Below are 27479 nucleotides of genomic sequence, written 5' to 3'. Positions count from 1 at the left end.
CTTCCTTAGCTAAAGTGGGCCACAACTACCTCCTATCAAGACAGCGCACCGTCGGACCTATCCCAGGATAACCAGAGGATGGTGACGTGTGGGCCCAATAGATCAGTCGGTCATGAACAGCAGACGGAACGTACAGACGCCCACACTACCGGCGCCACCAAACAAGATGCTGGGAGTATGGGAGTGGGATCCATGGACTGCTCCTCTGTGTCATACAGCCGGGACAGTGTGTCTGCCTTCACGTTCTGGGAGCCTGGTCTGTAAGAGAGGGTAAATACAAAACTGGTGAAAAACATGGCCCACCTTGCCTGATGAGGATTCAGTCTCCTCGCTTCCCGGATGTACTCCAGATTGCAATGGTCAGTCCAAATGAGAAAAGGGTGTTTAGCCCCCTCAAGCCAATGTCTCCACGCCTTCAAGGTCTTGATGACAGCCAACAGCTCGCGATCCCCCACATTATAGTATTGCTCCGCCGGGCTTCTGTGGCATACCTGAGTGCTAGGGGGGGCACTGCTCCTATCCCAGCTTCCCAGAGTATATCAGAATGTCGTCGATATACACCACTACACCCTGCCCGTGCAGGTCTCTATATATATCCTTTCTATTTTATTCAGCTAAGTTCTACTCATCTTGATATTGTTCCTGTACCCAACCAATCACCCCATAGCACTCACTTCTGTCATCATGAAATGCTTTGAGAAACTAGTCAAGGATCATATCACCTCTACCTTACCTGTCACCCTAGACCCACTTCAATTTGCTTACCGCCCCAATAGAGTCACAGACGATGCCAAGTACCCAATTGTCATACTTGAGTAAAAGTAAAGATCCCTTAACCTCTCTGCGCACCGAACCCAGTAGTGGGATGAAATTCGACAACATACGGTGATCGCTACAAAAATAGTCATATTAAACATTCATGAAAATACAAGTGTCTCACATGTTTCGAAAGCCTAGAATCTTGCTAATCCAACTTCGTTGTCAGATTTAAAAAAGGATTTACTGCGAAAGAATACGATGCGATTATCTGAGGATAGAGCCCCTATCTGATGATAGAGCAATAAAATAAATTGTTTACCTTTGACGATCTTCCTCTGTTTGCAATCCCAATGCTCATTGTTACACAATGAATGGTCTTTTGTTTGATAAAATCCATTTTTATAGCCTAACACAAAACATTTTGTGAACTGCTTGTGTCGTGAATTCCGTCTCATTCCATTTTCGACGACACATTCATGTTTGGTTTCATTGCAATCAACTGTTTTTTTGTAACACAACCAAACCTGATGGGTCATTTCGCAGGACGTATTGACTGAAAGAAACCGATTTGAAGACAACAAGTAATGCCATCATTGTGCACCAATGATTTGCCCGCTGTTTCGTTGATTGACTGTATTTTAACCCAATGACCACTGATCGTCTTGAAATCTAGCTGGGTAGATAGCCAATGAGCTGAGGTAAACGGCAATATGTAATGTTTATGTGTTGGAAGACCAACCCATGTAGTAAACTTCGGCGTAAAGAGGTTCATTCGCCATTGAAGTTTCATACCGGAAGGAGCAACGCATGTTACACACAGCGTTGCTTTGGTAAAGCTCGTCTTCAGCTGTTTATATATCAATCAGTATGGCGACTAAGTCAGGGAAAGCTAAATCTAAGTCTAGATATACAGATGTACACACAATTTTAGAAGAAATTGATATGGAAAATTAGACAGAGATTATTGGAGGACGATTCATTTAGCGATTCCTAAATGGAGGAATATTTTTTGAACGGAGAGGACATCGTTTTGGACTGGTAAGTTTTTCTCATGCCCGTGCCGTTGTTTGAAATTAATAATATAAAATATTATTTGTGAAATGAAATAGCCTTTACTTTAAATTATTTTTACTTATGTACTTTACACCACTGCCTATCCCATGTGGACAAGAGAAATACCTATGTAAGAATGCTGTTTATTGACTATAGCTCAGCATTCAACACCATAGTACCCTCCAAGCTCATCATCAAGCTTTAGGCCCTGGGTCTGAACCCTGCCCTGTGCAACTGGGTCCTGGACTTCCTGATGGGCCGCCCCCTGTTGGTGGAGGTAGGAAACCACATCTCCACTTCGCTGATCCTCAAGGAGGCCCCACAAGGATGAGTGCTCAGCCCCCTCTTGTACTCCCTGTTCTTCCATGACTGCATGGCCAAGCACGCCTCCAACTCAATCATCAAGTTTGCAGACAAAACAACAGTAGTAGGCTTGATTACCAGCAAGGATTAGACAGCCTGCAGGGAGGAGGTGAGGGCTCTGGGGGTGTGGTGCCAGGAAAGTAAGCTCTTACTCAAAGTCAACAAAACTAAGGAGATGATCATGGACTTCAGGAAACAGCAGAGGGAGCATCCACATCAATGGGACAGCATTGGAGAAGGTGGAAAGCCTGAAGTTCCTTGGCGTACATATCACACATCACAACCTCAGGAGGCAGACGAAATTTGGCTTGGTACTTTAAACCCTCTCAAACTTTTAAAGATGCACAATTGAGAGCATCCTATCGGGCTGTATCACCACTTGGTACGGCAACTGTACCGCCCGCAACCGCAGGGCTCTGTAGAGGGTGGTTCGGTTTGCCCATGGCATCACCAGGCGCAAACTACCTGCCGTCCAGGACACCTACAGCACCCGATGTCACAGGAAGGCCAAAAAGGTAATGAAGGACAACAAACACCTGAGCCACTGCCTGTTCACCCTGCTATCATCCAGAAGGCGAGGTCAGTACAGGTGCATAAAAGCTGGGACCGAGACCCTGAAAAACAGCTTCTATCTCAAGGCCATCAGACTGTTAAATAGTCATCACTAGCACCTAGAGGCTGCTATATATACATAGACTTGAAATAACTGGCCACTTTAATAAACTGAACACGAGTCACTTTATTAATGTTTACATATCTTGCAGTACTCATCTCATATGTATATACTGTATTCTATACTATTCTACTTTATCTTAGTTTATGCCGCTCTGACATTGCTCGTCCGTATATTTATATATTCTTAATTACATTCCTTTACTTAGATTTGTATGTATTGGGTATATGTTGTGAAATTGTTCGATATTACTTGTTAGATATTACTGCACTGTCGGAGCTAGAAACACAAGCATTTCACTACAACTGCAATAACATCTGCTAAACATGTATATGTGACCAATAAAATAGAATTAGATTTTATTTGATTAATGAATAGCCTCATCTCAGTATCTCCATTAATGGGAGGTTTTAGAGCTGCACCCGTTCATTTAGGCAGGTTGACATTTATTATCATGAGTCTTGTCCTGGAGGCATAACTGAATGATTTTCCCTTAGATAGGCTAGCGGCAAAGTCTGTCCATAATAAAGTGCTGCTCTGCCTTCTTAATTAACAACACTATAAAAAAAAGGAAGGTCCTACAGGCCCTAGTTTTGTCGCACCTGGATTACTGTTCAATGGTGTGGTCAGGTGCCACAAAGAGGGACTTAGGGAAATAGCAATTGGATCAGAACAGGGCAGCATGGCTGGACCTTAAAAGTACAGAGGGAGCTAACATGTCAATCTCTCATGGCTCAAACTGGAAGAGAGATTGACTTCATCACTACTTGTTTTTGTAAGAAGTGTTGACAAGCTGAATGTACCGAGCTATCTGTTTAAACTACCAGCACATAGCTCGGACACCCATGCATACCCCACAAGACATAATCTAAAAGAAGAAGAAATGCACACCTATTTAGGCGAGGTGCTGGCTAGTGGAGTAGAAAACTTGAAAATTAAAGAGAACCGCACACTCTAGGAGCTCAGATGCAAAAATGTAATGACCAAAGTTTCGACAGCCAAGCTGTCTTCATCAGGGTATAAACACAAACACTGCGGGATGACTCGTTTATGTTTTGTCAAAAGACACAGGTGTCTGTAATCATTGCCAAGAGTGGCGTAATATCATTGGTTAATTATCAAATATTAAAATGTCATACAAAGAACAGCATACAAACAACAAATGGATAGCATTGAACTCTATTCTATTCATACATTGAACTCTATTCCACATCAGGTAACTGATGCAAGCAGTAGAATCAGATTTGAAAAACCGGTAAAAATACACCTTACGGAACAGTGGGGACTGTGAAGAGACACACACAAAGGTTCAAACACACGCATACGCACACAAGCACTAGCACACACACATCTACATTGTAATATTGTTGTATGCTGGTATTATACATTCTGTATTGTAGATATGTCGTGGTGTAATAATGTTATATGATGTACTGTTTTCTCTTTGTATTACATGTAAGTGCCTTAATGTGTTTGGACCCCAGGAAGAGGGGTCCCCATTGACAGCAGCTGATGGGGATCCCTAATAAATATATACATTTTAGATACATGGTACAAAAAAATTTAAACAAACATTTGCTTTTTGGTGTTAATTTAAGGTTAGCGTTAAGTTTAGGTTTGTTTAGGATGTTATGTGTAAGCTAATGATCACTTTGCAGTGCTGCCTCCAGAACAAGAAACCATTTCATGTCCAAAACTGAGATTTATGGAAGCGTTACATTTCTTGGAGGAGTTGGGTTTTTATTTAAATGCTGCTCACTTTCCCACTAACACAGGATGGCGATTGGCGATATGTTGCCTAGGGAGAATTGTCATGTACGGGGAAACAGCAGTGCTGATTGTGCTCTATCCTATCATAGCAGCAGAACCTCCAGACAGTGACACAGACCTGCCAGTTAACCTCGGACTTGTTTACATAAGACAACATATCGCCAATGTTATGTTGAAAGAACACGTGGCCCATAAACCAAGTGTTTGATAGTGATCACTCCAGTCTGCCACTGTTTTGGGCAAAATGAGAATTGAGACGATGTGCACTTGCATCCCAACTACGGCATGTCAATATTCCAACATTTGAAACCCATTTACGAGGATCTTGTGTCCCGCCACAATCTACTTTATAACATGATTAGCATGAATCACTGCCAGACATATGCACACTCATGTAATCTATAGTGAGAAAGATGGAAAAACTAAACCTACTGAAGCACATATCGCCACTCACCTGTGACTTGATAAGCTGATTCAGCTAATGCAGCTTACCTGTTCAGTGTGCCTGCTAGCTTCTAGTTAACTTCATTGACAAAAACAGAGATTGAATTTAGTTATCTGGAAAGATATATTGGGCACTGATAAACAGCGTGTAGTTTGTGCTTTATTTACAATAGTTTGATAGCTTGCTGATTTAAGTTGTAGACATGTTCTTAGAAATCAGTCCTTAGCGCATTAGCAGCTGACTTGATACTAGAGTTCATGCAAACAAATTACATGAGAAGTACTGCACCAAAAACCTTAGCAGATGTAAAATTGTGCAAGTAAGACCACTGCAAAAACATACACATAATGTTTTAATTTATCTATTTTGAAGGTGAAATGTTGCTACCATCACTCAAGAGGGACAAACAGCAATAACTTCCAGGGTACGATATAACGAACATAACACATCGACATCCAACCACACCCCCAAGGTGCACATTTTTATTTTTTTGATCAGCAGAAAATCCCAGGCATAATCTTCTCCGTGCTTTAGTACTTTGATGTTAACAGGAACAAAGTAAGGGAATGCTCAGGATGAGAGAACCTCAGAAGTCCCTTTGTCAGCACATCTTTCACTTTTCAGGGTATATTGAAATAGATTTAAAACATAAACAATGGGGCAGATTTATCAAAAGTGAAACCAGAGGACATGGCGTCAATAAAGCATCTATCAGTATACAGCATGTTATTAGTATCTATGAGTAAAGACTTTGCTGCAACGAACACAAGATAATTGTAGGTTCTTGCTGATTGTGGAGTGTTTGGCACATAGATTAGTTGCCTTAGGAAAATATTCACACCACTTGACTTTTCCCCCATTTTGTTGTTACAAGTTGGGATTAAAATGTTTTAATTGTCATTTTTAATTGTTATCTACACAAAATTTTAACATTTGTAAAGACAAATATGAACAATAGAACACTAATATATCGTGATTACATAAGTATTCAACCCTGAGTCAATACATTGGCAGAGATTCAGCTGTGAGTCTTTCTGGGTAAGTCTCTAACATGCTTACCGCTCGCGTCACGCCGCGTGCTTGCAAAATAAATGTAAACATACATGTTATTCAATTCTTGTACCCACACTGCTCGCGCGCGCCAACGAGCGCCTGTGTTGCCAAGCGCTAAAATAGAAGTCCGTTCTATTTGTGATGCTGAACACCTGCCTCTCCCATCTCCTCATTGATTTATAGAAGCAGAAACCCACGTGCCATCTCCTCATTGGTTATACCCATGTGGGTGATTGAAAGATGAACTGATGTTGGTCATTGTCATGGTAATACTATTAGATGCCAATCGTCATATAAAGTCCAGAGAAGAAAAAGCCTGGAAGGTGAGGTTGGTCGTCGTCATGGTAAAACGATTCGGTTGACCATTTTATGTGTGGATTAATTGTCAGAATAGAGGACCTTGTGCATTTCAGGTAAAATAACAACTCAACGTTTATATCCCAGGATAAATTAGCTAGCAACAACAAACCAGCTAAATAGGACAAATTAGCAAGCAACTGCAAGCTAGCTAGCTAAATTGCCATAAATGTTAATGCTTTTCGATCTGTCCCCAAATTAATATCATTGATTCAGAGTTTGTTTTGATATTTTAACCTGCTTGTCATGATCGCGTTTGGGTGGGGGGACAAAATCAATTTGCGCACAATGGCGCACGCTCTCGGCCAGTTTGGGAACGGCGTAAGAGTTTTGCACACATGGATTGTACAATATTTGCATATTATTCTTTTTTTAATTCTTCGAACTCTCAAGTTGGTTGTTGATCATTGCTAGACAGACATTTTCAAGTCTTGCCATAGACTTTCATGCCCATTTAATTCAGAACTGTAACTAGCAACATTCTATGCCATCTTGGTAAGCAACTCCAGTGTATATTTGGCCTTGTGATTTAGGTTATTGTCCTGCTGAAAGGTGAATTTGTCTCTTGGAAAGCAGACTGAACCAGGTTTCCTCTAGGATTTTGCCTGTGCTTAATTATATTACATATATTTGTATCCTAAAAAACTCGCTAGTTCTTGCCGATGACAAGCATACCCATAACATGATGCAGCCAACACCATCTTTGTTTTTAATAGATACCCTTATTTGTGAGGCACTGGAAAATCTCCCTGGTCTTTGTGGTTGAAATTCACTGCTCGACAGAGGGACCTTACATATCATTAATTGTAAGTGTGGCGTACAGAGATGAGGTGGTCATTCAAAAATCATGTTAAACACTAGTATTGCACACAGAGTGTCCGTGTAAATTGTCATTATATCATATATTAAGCATTACTCAGATAAATTAGACATTGAACTTGAACCCTGTAGAGGTTCCTGGATCTCTAGCGGTAGGCCTACCTTTAAAATCAGACATTTTGTCAATTAAGTGCTTAGTTATTTTAATTATTGTAGGCAATTTTATAAGATTCTCCTGCTCACTTATATTTATCCATGATTTCATTTTTGATCTGTTTTTGTGAGAGATGTTGTCACTTTTGTTTGTTTCCAGCCACTTCAATTGAAGTGCGTTGCGCTACACTGTTGTGGAAAAACCATGTACTGTTATTATTGGCTGGAACCTGTTTTTTGGTCACTTTCTCATTCTAAAAACAGTGACGGTGTGATTCAAATGGTGAGATTAATGCTACCGCTATTCATGGCTTTATTATGTGTGCCTGCGTCGGCCACATAGTCTACAGTAAAATCGCTGTGCTTGCATCCAATCTATTTAGTCAAGCAATGTCCACATTATTCTCACATATCTTAAAATGTAATAATAATTTGTACATCAATGCATTGGCATAATTTGTAAGTCGCTCTGGATAAGAGCGTCTGCTAAATGACTTAAATGTAATGTAAATGTAATGATATATCAATGCATTATTCTTAGTGGTAATGGCCTCTTTTTTTGTACACTTTTTGCATTCTTTTTCTGGGGAGGGGGGTTCTATATTGGGCACTATGTGTACAATTATATAAATTATACAATTGCATAACATTCAGATCCTTGAAAATTACAATTAAGTGCTTGAAAAAGTCCTTGAATTTGACTTGCCAATGTCTGTGAACCCTACTTAAAAGATGTACAGCATAGTCCTAGGCCTATGTTGTTATATAGTTGGAGTTATGGGCCAATTTGAATATACTCACTTTTAGTCATCTAAGTACATAGTACCCAGATAATGTACCTTTTTGCTTTAATCTTCGTGTACCCAAATAAAAATCTAAGTCCATCACATTTTCAACACTTTTTAAACTTTTGCGTTGAATAGCAAATGAGCTTATTCTGGTCTTGGCACTTGCCCAACAGCTCACAGATACAGTGCGGATAGGCTGTGCTGGTAGGCTAGTCTACATGATGAGATTATTATGGATATTTGTATTTTTCAAAACGGCAGGCAAGTATCGATCATCATGTCACCAGAAAAAGACACTCAATATTTACTGGAAAGGAGCATCTAGATCACCATGCACTTTCACCACCCTGTGAAGTTCATCGTAACTTATTTAATCTGTAGCTTGATAAACTGCACTGCTTCCTGAGTCATAGTGGGAGAACAACACAACATGTCATCGTGTGACTCCAAGTTTAGTTGTATTTGTGCATAAAGGCTTTTCCACCACCATTTCTTGCATAATTAATATTACAGACACAAAAAGATCCCATCATGTCCAACGAACAAATTATCTGTTGACATTTATAGAATTCAACTGAAATTACCTGTTTCCAATACAGCTATTGTGATTTATTTTTTATAGGGAACAACTTTACTCGCATAAAAACTGTGGATGGAAACATGGTTTATGAGAGCTTTGAAAGAGGTTTGTAGCTAATAGGACTGTTGAGCACTACTATCTGAAGAAAACGCCATAATTACTCATCAGAAGTCTGGCACACTCTCTATCATCCCAGGTTTGCAAAACATCCTCTTTGGAAAACTCTGCCTACCACCAATCACAGTAGATCCCAGTGGAGACAGTGATACTCATGAAGATGCCCTGGATGCGGACTGTGCAATTGCCTGAAACAATTGATGCCAAATTATACTGAGGGTGACTGTGTGTAGAAAGACTAATAGAGACCATCCATGAGATGATTTTATGTAGCCTAAAGACTTTGGATGATCTTGGACTGATCACATTATTACATAATACACTAAAAATGTTCTCTTCTTTTTCATAGACATATGAGCACTGTCCAAAATGTCAATGCTGTTTTTAAACTATTGTATAAAGGATGTATTTATAAACTAAGGAGCGATAGAAATGCCTACTTGCTTCATCAGAACTTTTTATTTCCTCTGCACCTCCTCTCATACAGTAAGGCTCTATTTTAACAAACCTAAGGCAATGGTAAATCTTAGCGCTGGTGGTAGGGCTATAGGTCTGGGTGTGTGTCAGAAATATTTTTACTGCTGGAATTATGAGCGCAATAGCTGGTGGTGGTGCAAAAGGGCTGGGTTTTAGTTAATAAATACATTTTAGGTGTGAGGAGGGCTTGGCCAATTTTCATAGCTTAATACTGCATGGCCTTGTCTCATGTTTTGTAGGTTATTTTCCGTCTTTGTGTTCTCATCAACTCCAATTCAGCTGGGGACACCAAATATTATCTTTACAGTCCATTTTGGATCGATACAGTTTATTAAATAGCTTAGGCTATAGTAAAGATTAATTGCAACAGTAAAAAAAAACCATCCAGTGTTTGCTTAATATGTGTGTTGACAGTCAACATTGTTGCAATTGACTTCAACAAGTAAGGGCCTTTACATATCGCACATCTCCTCAAATAAAAAATATCAAGCTTCGGTAAATTGTATTGTATGTGTGAGGCATGTTCTCAATAAGCAAGATATAGCCTAGGCCTACCGTCGATATGGTGTTCAGGGCTATAACTACATATAAGGACACCGACCTCTGTACTGCTCTCAACTTACTGTTTAGCGTTAGTACACGCAAGGTGCAATTTCAAAACCTGGTTGTGCATCAGCAATTTAGATATTTTTATCTGTCACTCACTGACAGTCAGTCATTGGCATCATAGGACTGAATAATTTGAACATGTTTGGAGAAGCGAGTCTTTGGTAACCGGACAAGAGGCTCTTTGGAAATGGGGCTAGATACAAGCCAAATGGAGTAGCCTATGCACTGCAGGTAGGCCTATGTGAATTGTGAATTATGCAAAAGCATGACGGCAAAGCCTCACAAGTAGACTATTTAGAAACTCTTTATGGACAGGCTACTTTGCTAATGCAGGGCCAGGATAAGAAAGACACCAGACACATTTCTGTTATAGTAGGGTAAGGATAGCCTATGAGGGTTTTTAAATGGGAGTGCCACCTGATCATCTCATCACTTGTTATATGATGGGCATATAGCCGACATAGTTTTTTTTACGCACATCCAAAATAATAACAAGAGCTGGCTAAAATATTGTACAATAGCCTACATAGATGAAAAGGGGATGCTCCGAAACGTGATCTTTTAATAAAGCTTTGGTGATTTCAGATTTTCTTTAAAGCGATTTCATGAGCCAAAACCTTTATGATATTCTTGACGAGGCCTACTTGGCAAATGCATTGGGCAGGACAAAAAAAAAATGGTGGAAAAACATTAGTGTTTTAAGTTTCTAGATACAAGGTATACGAGCACAAATACATATCTCTCTTGTTCCATGTGCACATGGGCTTCCGTTGTCAAAATCCATGCCACAACCAACCACGTTACTGTAGTGCGGTAATGTTGTATATATAACTATTTATATATACTGAGTGGACAAAACATCAGAAATACTTGCTCTTTGCATGAAGGTTAAAAGGGTTCAACTCAACATTAGGAAGGTGTTCCTAATGTTTTGTACACTGAGTGTATATACCTCACCTGCGACCCGTAATAAGACTATGCATAATAACAATGTTTATCTGACTCCATTACAGTAAAATATGTGCAATCAAGTATTATGCATTTAGCTGACTAAAATCAAGGAATTGTCATGAGAAGCCAATATCAAAGCAAGTATTATTAAATAACTGTCACGAATATCACCAAAGGTGGCTCCCCTTCCTGTTCGGGTGACGCTCGGCGGTTGTCGTCGCCGGTCTACTAGCTGCCACCGATCCCTTTTTCCAGAATTCCTAAAGACAATAAACCCCTTCTGCATAAAGTAGCTCACCCTTTACAGATACAAGTTACCACAGAGATCATGCATCCATATAGATGGCATCAGAGACCTCCTCGGAGGTCAAGTTTTAGATACATACAAAAAATGGATGCAATAGCATCTGTTACAGGCGTTGGTTTTTCCATTTATATTTACAGGTTGGACGTTAGCACAACACGTGGGGCTCATCGATTAATGCCACCTCGTTAGTCGGAAGGTGTTTCTCCTGTGCTGGTCCAGTTTATATTTATTAAGAGTGCCTGGCCCAGTGCTCCAGTGGTCTCGAGAGATGTGGAGGGTTTACCCCTTTAGTTGGCTCTCGCTATTTAATTTCTAGAAAAAAAAATATCTGATCATTCCCTGTTTTCGTTTTGCTCCACTTTCTGGTTTGCTTCCTGTCTTCATGTTTGGTTTGGGTTTTTCTTTTGTTTGCCTCTTCTTGGTCAAATTTAGTGGGCCCTCATGGTGGATGTCATTTAGGTCCCAGTTGTTGTTGCTAGTCCAAATGTAAGTGGATACCCCTGTGAGTGTCTTTCAGAACCCCTCCTAAAACCTCTCTATTTCGTTTTGGTTGTTGTCAGTGACCCTTTGTTAGTTCCCCCTTCTGTTTGAGCGACAATTTTTGGTTTTCTTGCTAAAGAACGTAACACATCACTAGCACACATTTCAATAGTCAGTCTACTGGATACTATCACATAGAGAGAGATACAGTTTGGCCCCTCAAAGGGGGGAAGGTCATACTGGCCCATAAATTATTGTCCTTTCTGTCTTCCTGGGCCATTTGCCATGCAGCCCTACATACAGTGCATTTGGAAAGTATTCAAACACCTTGACTTGTTATGTTATAGCCTTATTCTAAAATTGATTAAGTTGTTTTTGTTCCTCATCAATACACACAATGCCCCATAATGACAAACAAAAAGCAGATTTTTCAGAAAAAAATATAAATATTACACTTACATAAGTATTCAGACTCTTTACTCAGTACTTTGTTGAAGCACATTTGGCAGCGATTACAGCCTTGAGTCTTCTTAGGTATGACAATACAAGCTTGGCACAACTGTATTTGGGGAGTTTCTCCCATTCTTCTCTACAGATCCTCTCAAGCTCTGTCAGGTTGGATGGGGAGCGTCGCTGCACAGCTATTTTCAGACCTCTCCGGAGATGTTCGATTGGGTTCAAGTCCAGGCTACTGATGGGCAACTCAAGGACATTCAGAGACTTGCCCCAAAGCCACTCCTGTCTTAGGGTCGTTGTCCTGTTGTAAGGTGAAACTTCGCCCCAGTCAGAGGTCCAGAGCGCTTTGGAGCAGGTTTTCTTCAATGATATCTGTGCTTTGCTCCGTTCACCTTTCCCATTATCCTGACTAGTCTCCCAGTCCGTGCTGCTGAAAAACATCCCAATTGCATGATGCTGTCACCACCATGGTTCACCATAGAGATGGTGCCAGGATTCCTCCAGACGTGATGCTTGGCTTTCATGCCAAGAGTTCAATGTTGGTTTCATCAGATCAGAGAATCTTGTTTCTCATGGACTGAGAGTCATGTAGGTGCCATTTGGCAAGCTCCAAGCGGGCTATCATGTGCCTGTTACTGAGGAGTGGCTTCCGCCTGATTAGTGGAGTGCTGCAGAGATAGTTGTCTTTCTGGAAGGTTCTCCCATCTCCACAGAGAAACTGTGGAGCTCCGTCAGAGTGACCATCAGGTTCTTGGTCACCTCCCTGACCAAGACCCTTCTCCCCTGATTGCTCAGTTTGGCTGGGTTGACAGCGCTAGGAAGAGTCTTGGTGGTTCCAAACTTCTTCTATTTAAGAATGATTGAGGCCACTGTGTTCTTGGGAGCCTTCAATGCTGCCGAAATGTTTTGGTACCGTTCCCCAGATCTGTGCCTCGACACAATCCTGTCTCAGCGCTCTACAGACAATTCCTTCAACCTTTTGGCTTGATTTTTTTGCTCTGACATGAACTGTCAGCTGTGTGACCTTATATAGACAGGTGTGTGCCTTTCCAAATCATGTCCAATATCAGGAATCAAGATAAGACCCAGATTCAGACACATCGAATTGACAATGGTTTAATATTCCAAACGTGGCAAGCAAAAGACAGGTCAAAGCAGGCAGTGGTGAGTAAACCAGAGACGGGGCAACGGTACCGGCCGGCAGGCAGGCTCAGGGGCAGGGTAGGCAGAGGTCAACAATCCAGAGGTGGGGCAAAGGTACAGGTCGGCAAACAGGCAGAGTGGTCAGGCAGGTGGGCTCAGAGTCAGGATAGGCAAGGGTCACAATCAGGAGGGCGAGTAAAAAGAGAGACTGGGAAAAGCAGGTGCTGAGACACAAAAACGCTGGTTGACTTGACAAAGAAGACTAACTGGCCACAGACAAACAGAGAACACAGCTTTAAATACACAGGGGATAATGGGAAAGATGGGCAACACCTAGAGGGGGGTGAAGACATTCACAAGGACTGGTGAAACAGATCAGGTTGTGACATCCATTCAATTTTAATTTACGACAGGTGGACTGCAATCAAGTTGTAGAAACATCTCCAGGATGATAAATTGAAACAGGATGCACCTGAGCTCAATTTTGAGTCTCATGGGAAAGGTTCTGAATACTTATGAAAATTAGGTGTTTTATTTTAAATACATTTGCAAACATTTATTAAAACCTGTTTCTGCTTTGTCATTATGGAGTAGTGTGTGTAGATTGATTTTAGAATAAGGCTGTAACGTAATTTGTTTTGAAGAAGACTAGGGGTCTCAATAATATCTGAATGCATTGTATATTATGACCGAGCCTACATTACCGTTAAGACCAGCTTTCGATTGGTCTTAAATATCCCCACCAGCACATACTGATATTGGCACTTTGACGCACGTTTTAAGCACACACCTCAGATATTGCTACCCCTCCCACCTCAGTTTAAGGAGCTCATACAAGACCGGTAAATTACAAATCCTTGCATTAGGGGGTTGAAAATAGAAAAGCGCCAGCTTCACAGGTCAAAATTGCAAATGAGCGTGCGTTTGACAATTGCTCTGGCTTAACGCCAGCCAAAAATAGAGCCCCCTGTGGTATTGCTGGGGTTGAAAACAAGGAGCCTGGAGGTGCCACTGCTGCTGCACTCTGACGAACACATTCCATTAATTATCTTTATAATTTATAAGCCAGGAGCTGTTTGATGTACCGTGACAGATTGTTATAATAAAGATGGAGCACAGTGGACGGAGCTGTGCTGTAAAGCCTGTTTTATTAAAACAATGCAGGCTCCTCTCCTTTACTGTGGTAACATCCACTTCAAAGCAGGCTTCAGGAACTTTTAAATAATAAACTATTAGCTGCTGTTCCAGAATTTATTTCTCCTCAACCTGTCAAACACAGAGTGTTTTGCCAGAGAAGAAGTTGGGCTGAGAATGTGTGGAAGTTCCTCAGGAAAGTAATGGTGAGGCTTTTGAGACCTGATGCCACTTGACATCTTCTGGTCTCAGCACAGTTACACCACCTGGGGTTTAGTGACTAACGGGACCTTTTGAAGGGTAAAGAGCCCATTTTGACTATGGATAACATTCCTTGGAAATCTGCATTGACTGGAATCACTTTCATCACATTTGCATTATTATCATACTCAGATGTGGCAAAATGAGACTACATTTCTACGTATTTATTTTAAACATCCTGCTAGGATATTTGTTGGACATGCTGCTGTCAGTGGTGCACATTGTCCACACTACATGATCTATTCTAGAGTATCATTGTTCACTGAAACTTCAGACAAAACATTAGTACAATCTGTAAATAAAGTTGATTTTAGAGCATGCTGTGCTTGCTGATGGGTCTAGTAATAAAGATCACTCGGGCCCACCCCCACCACCTGATGAGCCTGCATCTCTAACCCTTATGACAGAGACTCACAAACACTGCTGAGCAGTGCCTCCTCCATCTCCACCTAGATATATACGGCCAGTGCTGTCACTGGACTGAGAGAGAACCAGCTTTACTAAGCCTGTCCTGGCTTTATGTATATATCAAAGTATCCATGCAGGGGCCATGACACATCATTGGGAGCCATTGAAGTGCGCAAAAATCCCTGCCTCAGCAGCTAACTGCCTCGAAGAGGGCAAGCCTACACTCCTCAGCTCCAAGGCTAGAGCTTGGCCACATGTCGTGTACACAGTACATGCCTACATGTGATTGTCTCCCAGACAATGTGTCATGTGTCACTTCTTCTCATTCCATTGTCACAGCCACAAGCTGGCCACCAGGGATTACATGTACAGTTGAAGTCGGAAGTTTACATACACTCAATTAGTACTTGGTAGCATTGCCTTGTTTAACTTGGGTCAAACGTTTTGGGTAACCTTCCACAAGCTTCCCACAATAAGTTGGGTGAATTTTGGCCCATTCCTCCTGACAGAGCTGGTGTAATTGAGTCAGATTGTAGGCCTCCTTGCTCGCACATGCTTAAATAAATAAATAAATAAATATGATCCCCAATCAGAGACAACGATAAACAGCTGTCTCTGATTGGGAACCATATCAGGCCAACATAGACATACAAAAACCCCTAGACATAAAAAAAAACTAGAGTACCACCCTAGTCACACACTGACCTAACCAAAATATATAGAAAAACAGAGATATCTCAGGTCAGGGCGTGACACTTCAACTGTGTCCAATAACTAGGTAAAGAATAACATATTGGCCATTCTGTAGAAGATTGTACTACCTAGCTTCCACTTGCTATGGAAATAAAATGTTGTTTACAGCCCAAACTCCAAGGCTTATATGTTCCCAGCCTTGAGCTTCATTACCTGCTGCTCTACCTAAAGATCCAACAATACCACTATAATGTATTCAGGTGCTGGGAATATGAATATGAAAGCACCTCATCTCCTCTCCAACAGTTGTAAATTAGCTAATGGTCCAAACACACTCAGATGCAATAGCAGAGATACTTTTAGTTAGAGATGAGGGTAATTCTCTGAGGGTAATATAAAACATATGATCATTCAGACTACTGAATGATGGCAGCGTAGCCTAGTGGTTGGAGCGTTGGACTAGTAACCGAAAGGTTGCAAGATCGAATCCCTGAGCTGACAAGGTACAAATCTGTCGTTCTGCCCCTGAACAAGGCAGTTAACCCACTGTTCCTAGGGCGTCATTGAAAATAAGAATTTGTTCTTAACTGACTTGCCTAGTTAAATAAAGGTACAATTAAAAATAAAATAAAAATGATTGAGAATACAGGCAGATGAGAAGATGACATACAATGTAATTTGCTGTAGATTTGGAATGTACTGAAAGTTTTACTGTAGGTACAGTATACTCTCTGGAGGCAAGGCCTCCCCTGAGCTTGGCTGGCCCTTGTGTCTTACAATAAATATTTAAACGTTTGACAGAAAAGGTCTGTTTTAACTCGTGACTGAAATATGATTTAAATAAAATCTCTAAAGTACAGTGACACCACCAAAGGCTCCCCCTTGAGATTGAATTAAAGAATGGTGTGTCCCAAATATTTAATTAATCTATCAACTCAAAATGTAGTAATTATTTGACTTTATAAAATGTACTCTTACTTAATTGCTGTCACATTGTCTATGTAGTTACAAACTGTACATAACAATCAGTTGATTTTCTAAACTACAGAAGGATAGGTTGTGGTCATTTTAAGTGGGTGGAGACATAAATCTATGTTCATTTGGCATCTTCCCTGGGCCCACCTTGAATTAAACCAATTGAAGGCTTTCGGTACACAGTATTCACTTAAATGAATCCATACTCCACACACACACACACACACACACACACACACACACACACACACACACACACACACACACACACACACACACACACACACACACACACACACACACACACACACACACACACAGACTCATACATTTGATTAATAATTTCATACATGTGATTAATCATTAATGGACTTTGATGATGATCTCATGTGTTGGTCATACTTTATCTATGCCTGCTTCCTGTTTCTCATTTGCAGAGAGCATTCTGGGCATTGCAACACCAACTATCAGTCTGATAAATAAAATATTCCTTGCTCTCCTTGTAGTACAGCCCATGTATAGAATGTATCAATTAAGTTAATTGTATATATTGCATTTAAGCCCAAATTACATCTACAATTTAGATTATAGAAAATTGTGTCAAACTCTCAGGTCAGATCCATGATCCATCTGCTGGATTAGAAAATAAAATAATCCAAACTGATTGTATTTTGGTCCATTCACTGTCCTAATGAATATTCAGTGGCTATCCTCAGCCACTGTGTTCTCTGAGGGGGAACACAGGTGGAAAAGGATCTTTACATAAAACACAAATGAATAAAAGTGCAGCATGATTGTCTCCAGGGCCCTATAACCCCATCTTCAGATTCAACTCTGCCCAAGGGCAAAACAACTGACAACAGCACACTGAAGTGTGCAGAGGAAAATTCAAAAAGACTGAGTACATATTCAATGTTAAATTTCATCCCATCTGGTAAACATGCATTACTATACAATATGGAGGGGGCGAGAGTTGTTCAAGCTAGATTCCCTGGCACTTATTGGCCTGAATTCTATGTTATGAACATGAATGCTTCTCTCAAATGGCATTGCATTGAGTGGTTAAATGGATGCATACATTTCCAAGATTTCACACAATAATCTGTTGGAGGTATTGTGTCTCTTTTGTCAAGATGCTGTTTTATCCATCACTTGAGATGTGTTGTATGTCCAGTATGCGAGGAATATGATACCAAGCCAGCAAGATACTTCACAATGATTTAACAGCTGCAGATTTGCATTGTAACTCGCTTACCCTTGAGCCATGTTTGATTCACGAGTGATTTTAATTTATTGGACAAAATAATACATTTGGGCTTCAAGGGCACTTGGAAACTGCCTTGATTAATTCATAATTGGTATTTTTCCCCTCAGTGTCACCTTCCATCATTCTGAAAACAGTGAACTCCTATCAACTTTCTGTTCACAGGAATGAATAATACATAATATACTGAATGTGGAGGATACTTTGTGGGTGTAATGGGAAATGATTTGATTAATTAATTTGAGTCTATAATTATCTGTTGTAACTAATTACTGATCTTCCTACCTTTTTGACCTGTTTAACTGCCAGTATCAAATGTCTAACAGTGTCGAATGTTATGGTTATAGTTTGATGCCAGACTGAAACGAGGACACACTGATATATGTGACACTGTGTGATTCTGTATCAGGCTGGTGTTTACAAAACAAATTAAATCAATATTTTTTAGTCACATGTTGCGAATACAACAGGTGGACCTTACCTTGTAATACTTAGTTACAAGCCCTTCACCAAAAATGCAGTTCAAGAAAAAGAGGTAAGAAAATATTTACTAAATAAAATAAGGTAACCAAAAAAGGAAAAAATAACACAATAAAATCACAATAACAAAGCTGTATACAGGGGCTACCGGTACCGAGTCAATGTGTGGGGGTACAGTTTAGTAGAGGCCATTTGTAATGTAGGTAGGGGTAAAGTGACACCATCATTAAGTTGCTGTTGCAGATGACGCAACAGTGGTAGGCCTGATCACCGACAACAACGAGACAGCCTATAGGGAGGAGGTCAGAGACCTGGAAGGGTGGTGCCAGAATAATAATCTATCCCTCAACGTAACCAAGAAGATGATTGTGGACTACAGGAAAAAGAGGACCGAGCATGCCCCCATTCTCATCGATGGGGCTGTAGTGGAGCAGTTTGAAGGCTTGAAGTTCCTTGATGTCCACCAACAAACTAGTAGAGCGGTCCGGACAACAGGCCCTCCGATTTGACATGCTGAACTCTCTCTGAAAAGTAGTTTGTGAACCAGGAGAGGCAGTGATTTGAGAAGCCAAGGCTACTGAATCTGCTGATAAGAATGCGGTGATTGAGAGAGTCGAAAGCCTTGGCCAGGTCGAAGTACCTACAACCTCAATTAGCCTGACTAACCAGTGCCCCCGAACATTGGCTAACCGGACTATCTGCATTGTGTCCCGCCACCCAGCACCAGTCAACCCCTCTTTTACGCTACTGCTACTCTCTGTTTATTATATATGCATAGTCACTTTAACCATACCTACATGTACTGTTCATACTACCTCAATTAGCCCAACTAACCGGTGCCTGTATATAGCCTCTCTACTGTTATATCCTCACTACTGTATATAGCCTCGCTGGTGTTATTTTCACTGTCTTTTTACTGTTGTTTTTTATTTCTTTACTTATCTATTGTTCACCTAATACCTATTTTGTTGCCTAAAAATTGCAATGTTGGTTAGGGCCTGTAAGTAAGCATTTCACTGTAAGGTCTACCTACACCTGTTGTATTCGGTGCATGTGATAATTAAACTTTGATTTGATGTGGTATCCAATGCCATTGGATGAATCCCATAACATATTCCATTCTGTGCTAGCAAAACAGACCTGTAGCGTAGAATTTATTTCATCTGACCACTTCTGTATTGAGCGAGTCACTGTTTCTTCCTGCTTCAGTTTTTGCTTTTATGCAGGAATCAGGAGGATAGAACTATGGTCAGATTTACCAAATGGAAGGCGAGGGAGACCGTTGTGTGCGTCTCTGTGTGTGGAGTAAAGGTGGTCTCGTGTTCTTTTTCCTCTGGTTGCACATGCGATATGTTGGTAGACATTAGGTAAAACATTTAAGTTAGCCTACATTAAAGTCTTCTGGATGAGCTTCTAGATGAGCATTTTCTTGTTTGCTTATGGCCTTATACAGCTCGTTGAGTGTGGTCTCATTGCCAGCATTGGTTTGAGGTAGTAAATAGGTGGCTAAGAAAAATATAGATGAAAACTGGTAGATAGTGTGGTCTACTGCTTATCATGAGGTACTCTACCTCAGGCGAGCAATACCTTGAGACTTCTGTGCTGTGTCATTAATATATAAATGCCTTTTCAGAAAAGGGCTGTTAGACATTTGTGACTTGTTTCAGATAACTAGGCATATGTCGCACGTCACTACTTCACAGAAGCTCCATTTGAATGTTTTTTTTTTGCAGAAATGCCTTCTGGAACATGTGAACTTCCATGTGCCTTAATATCAAATGTATGTGCCATCTGTAAATATGCAAATACAGTTTTTAAATTACGAGCCTAGTTGGTTTAGCCACTGAGAAAAAACAGAAACCTTCCCAGTAGCCATGATTGGCTGAGATAATGAGTGGGCTGGGTATACCGAAATATGAATTTGGATTGGTGTGCCATGGAGCTCGCTTCTGTCTATAACATGAGCTGGTCAGTATGTGTAGGTAATCCTTTCTAACATGGCTTTTTTCAAATATATCACGTAGTAGAACTGCATAAGTGTTGCTCACTACTTTCTGGAGAACCGAGTTTTGAAATCAGTGGAATTGGAGTATGATCGCTAAGGAGATGGTGAAAATTCTGGCATTAGATTGAAAACACACAGAAGGCTGTTGTATAAAACACCTGTCTCCAGACTACATCTTCAAACTAAGGGAAACCATGGTATCCGTGACAGAGTGGGAGAAGCGTCTATCCATGTATACGGTAAGATAATCTAGCTAGCACCATTTTCAGATATTACACGTTTCTAATTTTGTCAGAGTCGTTTTAATTTCAAGTTAAAGTGTAGTGTTAGCTAGCTAGCTAGACATATGTCGCACATCACTACTTCACAGGAGCTCCATTTGAATGTTTTTTGGCAGAAATAACTTCTGGAACATTGAACTTCCATGTGCCTTAATATCAAATTTGTGTGCCATCTGTTAGCGAACTGTTAGCTGGCTTGCTAGCTAGCTAACGTTACATGTATGATCTGTGTAGTAGTTTTATTCGTATCTCAGAGCCATTTGCATTGCTAGTTATAGCCTAATGTTAGCTAGCTAACTTTGAACCTGGTTGGTTAGCTACCTGCAGATTCGTGCAGGGTAGTAATGTCCGAGAGCGAAACGCTCTGAATTTACAAACGGACAATTTGACAACGCTCTGAGTTTATGGACGCCCAGAGCACACTCTGGCACTCCAGATTAAATTTGAGAGCACACCTGTAGTATAAACCAGCCTTTAGTCTTAATCTTTGGTTGTTTAGTACATAACCTCACATGTGAACCCTTAAAGAGATGGGTGGGGCTAAAACTTAAGAGGGTGTCAACAATGCTGAATGGGGGTAGATAAAGAAGAGCTCTTCAGTAGGTACCAAGGGCCATTCAAGGGCCATTTTCTCAGAAGTGAGTTACAAGTTTATCAACTTCCAAAGCAGAATTTCTTTCCCATTGTCTGATGTACAATTTTCTGAGTCTCTACTTTTATCCAATGTAAAAAACACAATTTCAAATATTTCTACATAAGCTCAAATCGGTCACATTTTATCTGCTTCTGTTCTGGAGGTGTCTCCCTGTAATAAACCAGATAGATTTTTGATTGATATTATCACAACTGCTCTCCTTTTTATTTACCTGAAAATTCTCTTTACAGTGGGTTACCATTGCATATAATGACATTGCCATTTACAATACAATACTACATGGTCTAACTTGCTTTAAATAACACAGCTGGTTTCATAATTGTATTGCTGACCTCAATTACCAGCATTTATATGTGATTCAATGCAAAAACAAATAATGTTATATCGGCTTTCAAGAGGCTTTCAGGAGAACCAGTAACTCCCATGCTGTTAGATTCCATCCCGTTTCATTGAGCGTATTAAAACAGGGAGGGAGAAAGAAAGAGTCTGTGCTTCAGTTTGCTTTTCATTAGCGAACAGAAAGCAAAGGGCAGGGATTTTGAAAGGGATATTTGTAGTGCTATGATTAAGAGATGTAAGACTTCAGATGACTAATTAATGAGGCTTATAATTAAGTGAACATGTCATAAACAAAAATGTAATTGACCTCCCTCTTGACCATGTTATACCAGTTTACTTATACCAAATGTAACTATGCATGGTCTTAGTGCTTACTAAGAAAGCTAAGGTAACTGAGCTAAACGACTACCGCCCCGTAGCACTCACTTCCGTCATCATGAAGTGCTTTGAGAGACGAGTCAAGGACCATATCACCTCCACCCTACCTGACACCCTAGACCCACTCCAATTTGCTTACCGCCCAAATAGGTCCACAGACGATGCAATCTCAACCACACTGCACACTGCCCGAACCCATCTGGACAAGAGGAATGAATACCTATGTGAGAATGCTGTTCATTGACTACAGCTCGGCATTTAACACCATAGTACTCTCCAAGCTCGTCATCAAGCTCGAGACCCTGGGTCTCGACCCCGCCCTGTGCAACTGGGTACTGGAGATCCTGACGGGCCGCCCCCAGGTGGTGAGGGTAGGCAACAACATCTCCACCCCGCTGATCCTCAACACTGGGGCCCCACAAGGGTGCGTTCTGAGCCCTCCCTGTTCACCCACGACTGCGTGGCCACGCACGCCTCCAACTCAATCATCAAGTTTGCGAACGACACAACAGTGGTAGGCTTGATTACCAACAACGACGAGACGGCCTACAGGGAGGAGGTGAGGGCCCTCGGAGTTAGAGGAATTTTGTAAAAAGTAAATAAATACAAAAATCAATAAATGCAAATACAGGCCATCTTACAATGGCAAAATATTGTAAACCATTGGTAAGCGATGGCTCGAGCAACAGCTGAATTACTGTCAGGAAAATAACCTCACACTCAACGTCAACAAAACTAAGGAGATGATTGTGAACTTCAGGAAACAGCAGAGGGAACACCCCCCTATCCACATCGATGGAACAGTAGTGGAGAGGGTATTAAGTTTTAAGTTCCTCGGCATACACATCACAGACAAACTGAATTGGTCCACCCAAACAGACAGCATCGTGAAGAAGGCGCAGCAGCACCTCTTCAACCTCAGGAGGCTGAAGAAATTCGGCTTGTCACCAAAAGCACTCACAAACTTCTACAGATGCACAATCGAGAGCATCCTGGCGGGCTGTATCACCGCCTGGTACGGCAACTGCTCCGCCCACAACCGTAAGGCTCTCCAGAGGGTAGTGAGGTTTGATTTGATTTGATCACCGGAGACAAACTACCAGCCCTCCAGGACACCTACACCACCCGATGTTACAGGAAGGCCATAAAGATCATCAAGGACAACAACCACCCGAGCCACTGCCTGTTCACCCCGCTATCATCCAGAAGGCGAGGTCAGTACAGGTGCATCAAAGCTGGGACCGAGAGACTGAAAAACAGCTTCTGTCTCAGGCCATCAGACTGTTAAACAGCCACCACTAACATTGAGTGGCTGCTGCCAAAACACTGACTCAACTGACTCAATGATGTAAAATATATCACTAGCCACTTTAAACAATGCTACCTAATATAATGTTTACATACCCTACATTATTCATCTCATATGTATACGTATATACTGTACTCTATATCATCTACTGCATCTTTATGTAATACATGTATCACTAGCCACTTTAACTATGCCACTTTGTTTACATACTCATCTCATATGTATATACTGTACTCGATACCATCTACTGTATCTTGCCTATGCTGCTCTGTACCATCACTCATTCATATATCTTTATGTACATATTCTTTATCCCCTTACACTGTGTATAAGACAGTAGTTTTGGAATTGTTAGTTAGATTACTTGTTGGTTATTACTGCATTGTCGGAACTAGAAGCACAAGCATTTCACTACACTCGCATTAACATCTGCTAACCATGTGTATGTGACAAATACAATTTGATTTGATTTGATTACTAAGTAATCACATATTGCATTCGGAAAGGATTTATAACCCTTGATTTATTCCACATGTTGTTGATACAACCTGGATTAAACATGTATTTAATATATTTCTCTCAAACATCTACACAAAATACCCCAAAATGACAAAGTGACAACTTGCTTTTAGACATTATTGAAAATGTATTGTAAAATGAAATACAGAACTATGTCATTTATATAAGCATTCTCAACCCTGAGTCAATACATGTTAGAATCATAGCTGTGAGTCTTTTTGGGAAAGTCTCTTAAGAGCTTTGTACACCTGGATTGTACACTATTTGAACAGTATTCTTTAGAAAATTCTTCAAGCTCTGTCAAGTTGGTTGTTGATCATTGCTAGACAGCCATTTTTAAGTCTTGCCATAGATTTTAAATCAAAACTGTAACTTGGCCACATTCAATGTAATTTTGGTAATCAACTCCAGTGTATATTTGGCCTCGTGTTTTAAGTTATTCTACTTCTGAAAGGTGGACTGTGTCTGTTGGAAAGCAGACTGAACCAGGTTTCCTCTGGGATTTTGCCCATTCAAATCTCCCTAGTCCTTGCCGATGGCAAGCATACACATAACATGATGAAGCCGCCATCAAATTAGAAAATATGAAGAGTGGTAATCAGTGATGTGTTGTGTTGGATTTGCCCCAAATATAACGCTTTGGATTCAGGACAAAGTTAATTTCCTTTGCCAAATCTTTTTCAGATTTACTTTAATGCATTATTGCAAAAAGGTTGCATGTTTGGAAAATGTTAATTCTATACAGGCTTCCATCTTTTCACTCTGTCACTTAGGTTAATATTGTGTAGTAACTACAATGCTGTTGATCCATCCTCAGTTTTCTATCACGGCCAATAAACTCTTTTAAAGTCACAATTGGCCTCATGCTGAAATCCCTGAGCGCCCCCCCAGCAACTGAGTTAGGAAGGACGCCTGTAACTTTGTAGTGACTGGGTATATTGATACACAATCCAACAGTGTAATTAATAACTTCACCAAGCTCAAAGGGATATTCAATGCCTGCTTTTCTTTTTTTACCCTTCTACCAATAGGTGCCTTTCTTTGAGAGGCATTGGAAAACCTCCCTGGTCTTTGTGGTTGAATCTGTGTTTGAAATTCCCTGCTCGACTGAGGGACCTAACAGATAATTGTATGTGTGGGGTACAGAAATGATGTAGTCATTCAAAATCATGTCAAACACTAGTATTGCACACAGAGTGAGTCCCTGCAACTAATTATGGGACTTGTTAAGCAAATGTCCTATTACTGAACTTATTTGGGTTTGCCATAACAATGGTGTTGAAAACTTATTGACTCAAGACATTTCAGCTTTAAATAAAATAAAAAACATAATTCCAGTGGTGTAAAGTACTTACAGTTGAAGTACATGCACCTTAGCTAAATACATTTAAACTCAGTTTTTCACAATTACTGACATTTAATCCAAGTAAAAATTCCTTAGGCCAGTTAGGATCACCACCTTATTTTAAGAATGTGAAATGTCAGAATAATAGTAGAGAGAATGATTTATTTCAGCTTTTATTTCTTTCATCACATTCCCAGAAGTTTACATACACTCAATTAGTATTCGGTAGCATTGCCTTTAAAATGCTTAACATGGGTCAAACATTTCGGGTAGCATTCTACAAGTTTCCCACAATAAGTTGAGTGAATTTTGGCCCATTCTTCCTAACAGAGCTTGTGTAACTGAGTCAGGTTTGTAGGCCTCCTTACTCGCACACGCTTTTTCAGTTCTGCCCACATATTTTCTATAGGATTGAGGTCAGGGCTTTGTTAGCTCGGGGATTCGATCCAGCAACATTTTAGTTACTGGCCCAATGCTCTAACCTCTAGGCTACCTGCTGCCCTATTGACGAGTATTATATATTTTTTAATCAATTTTAGAATATGCGTGTAACGTAACAAAATGTGGAAAAAGTCAAGGGGTCTGAATAATTTCCGAATGCACTGTATATAAAAGTAATTTCCTTTAAGCTGAACATTTAGTAATTCACACAACAATACTGTAATAAACGGAATTGTATGTTGGCAATTTATCATCACTGCATATAGCAAATTATTACAGAGCCTTGCTATTTGAACAGCCTAGAGGACCTAAAACAGATTTGCTAGAAACATTATAGAATAAAATCAAACACCAAGCTGAAAAGGAGTTTTAATTGGACAGTGTAAGTAGTGATGTTATTATGGGACTTCAAGATGGACTCTGCGTTCTGGCAACATATGCCATTAGCCTAACTGCTGCAATTGCAATGTTTATCATAGACACTCCTCTCTCCTAGAGTCGAAGTCCACGCCCTCATTCCCATCAAAATCTGTCTGTTTAAGCTACAGATATCTGTTTTTTTTCATGGGTTGCACCTCAATCCACCCCATCAGCCGATGTCGGCCTTCCACTTCTGCAGTGGAAGATGGCAGAGCTACAGTGGTGTTTGTCAGACCAGAACAATCAATCTTCCAACGAAAGCGTCTGTAGCGTGTGAACAGTTTGACCTACAAACTGATATGACCCCTCTATGGAAATAACTACAGTACATATTGATTGAGTTGATCCAGGATGCCTAAATATGGGTAAAAAATATATATTACAAATCTTATTTCTCTCAAATATAGGACAGACACTTCAAAACATACATACTTTTTTTATTTTTATTATTTCACCTTTATTAAACCAGGTAGGCTAGTTGAGAACAAGTTCTCCTTTACAACTACGACCTGGCCAAGATAAAGCATAGCAGTGTGAACAGACAACAACACAGCGTTACACATGGAGTAAACAATAAACAAGTCAATAACACAGTAGGAAAAAAAAAGAAAATAAATAGTCTATACACAGTGCCTTGCGAAAGTATTCGGCCCCCTTGAACTTTGCGACCTTTTGCCACATTTCAGGCTTCAAACACAAAGATATAAAACTGTATTTTTTTGTGAAGAATCAACAACAAGTGGGACACAATCATGAAGTGGAACGACATTTATTGGATATTTCAAACTTTTTTAACAAATCAAAAACTGAAAAATTGGGCGTGCAAAATTATTCAGCCCCTTTACTTTCAGTGTAGCAAACTCTCTCCAGAAGTTCAATGAGGATCTCTGAATGATCCAATGTTGACCTAAATGACTAATGATGATAAATACAATCCACCTGTGTGTAATCAAGTCTCCGTATAACTGCACCTGCACTGTGATAGTCTCAGAGGTCCGTTAAAAGCGCAGAGAGCATCATGAAGAACAAGGAACACACCAGGCAGGTCCGAGATACTGTTGTGAACATGTTTAAAGCCGGATTTGGATACAAAAAGATTTCCCAAGCTTTAAACATCCCACGGAGCACTGTGCAAGCGATAATACTGAAATGGAAGGAGTATCAGACCACTGCAAATCTACCAAGACCTGGCCGTCCCTCTAAACTTTCAGCTCATACA

This window comes from Oncorhynchus keta, chromosome 21, assembly GCF_023373465.1.
Source record: "Oncorhynchus keta strain PuntledgeMale-10-30-2019 chromosome 21, Oket_V2, whole genome shotgun sequence".
NCBI classification, from domain to species: domain Eukaryota; kingdom Metazoa; phylum Chordata; class Actinopteri; order Salmoniformes; family Salmonidae; genus Oncorhynchus; species Oncorhynchus keta.
Note: the sequence above shows the minus strand (reverse complement) of the source record.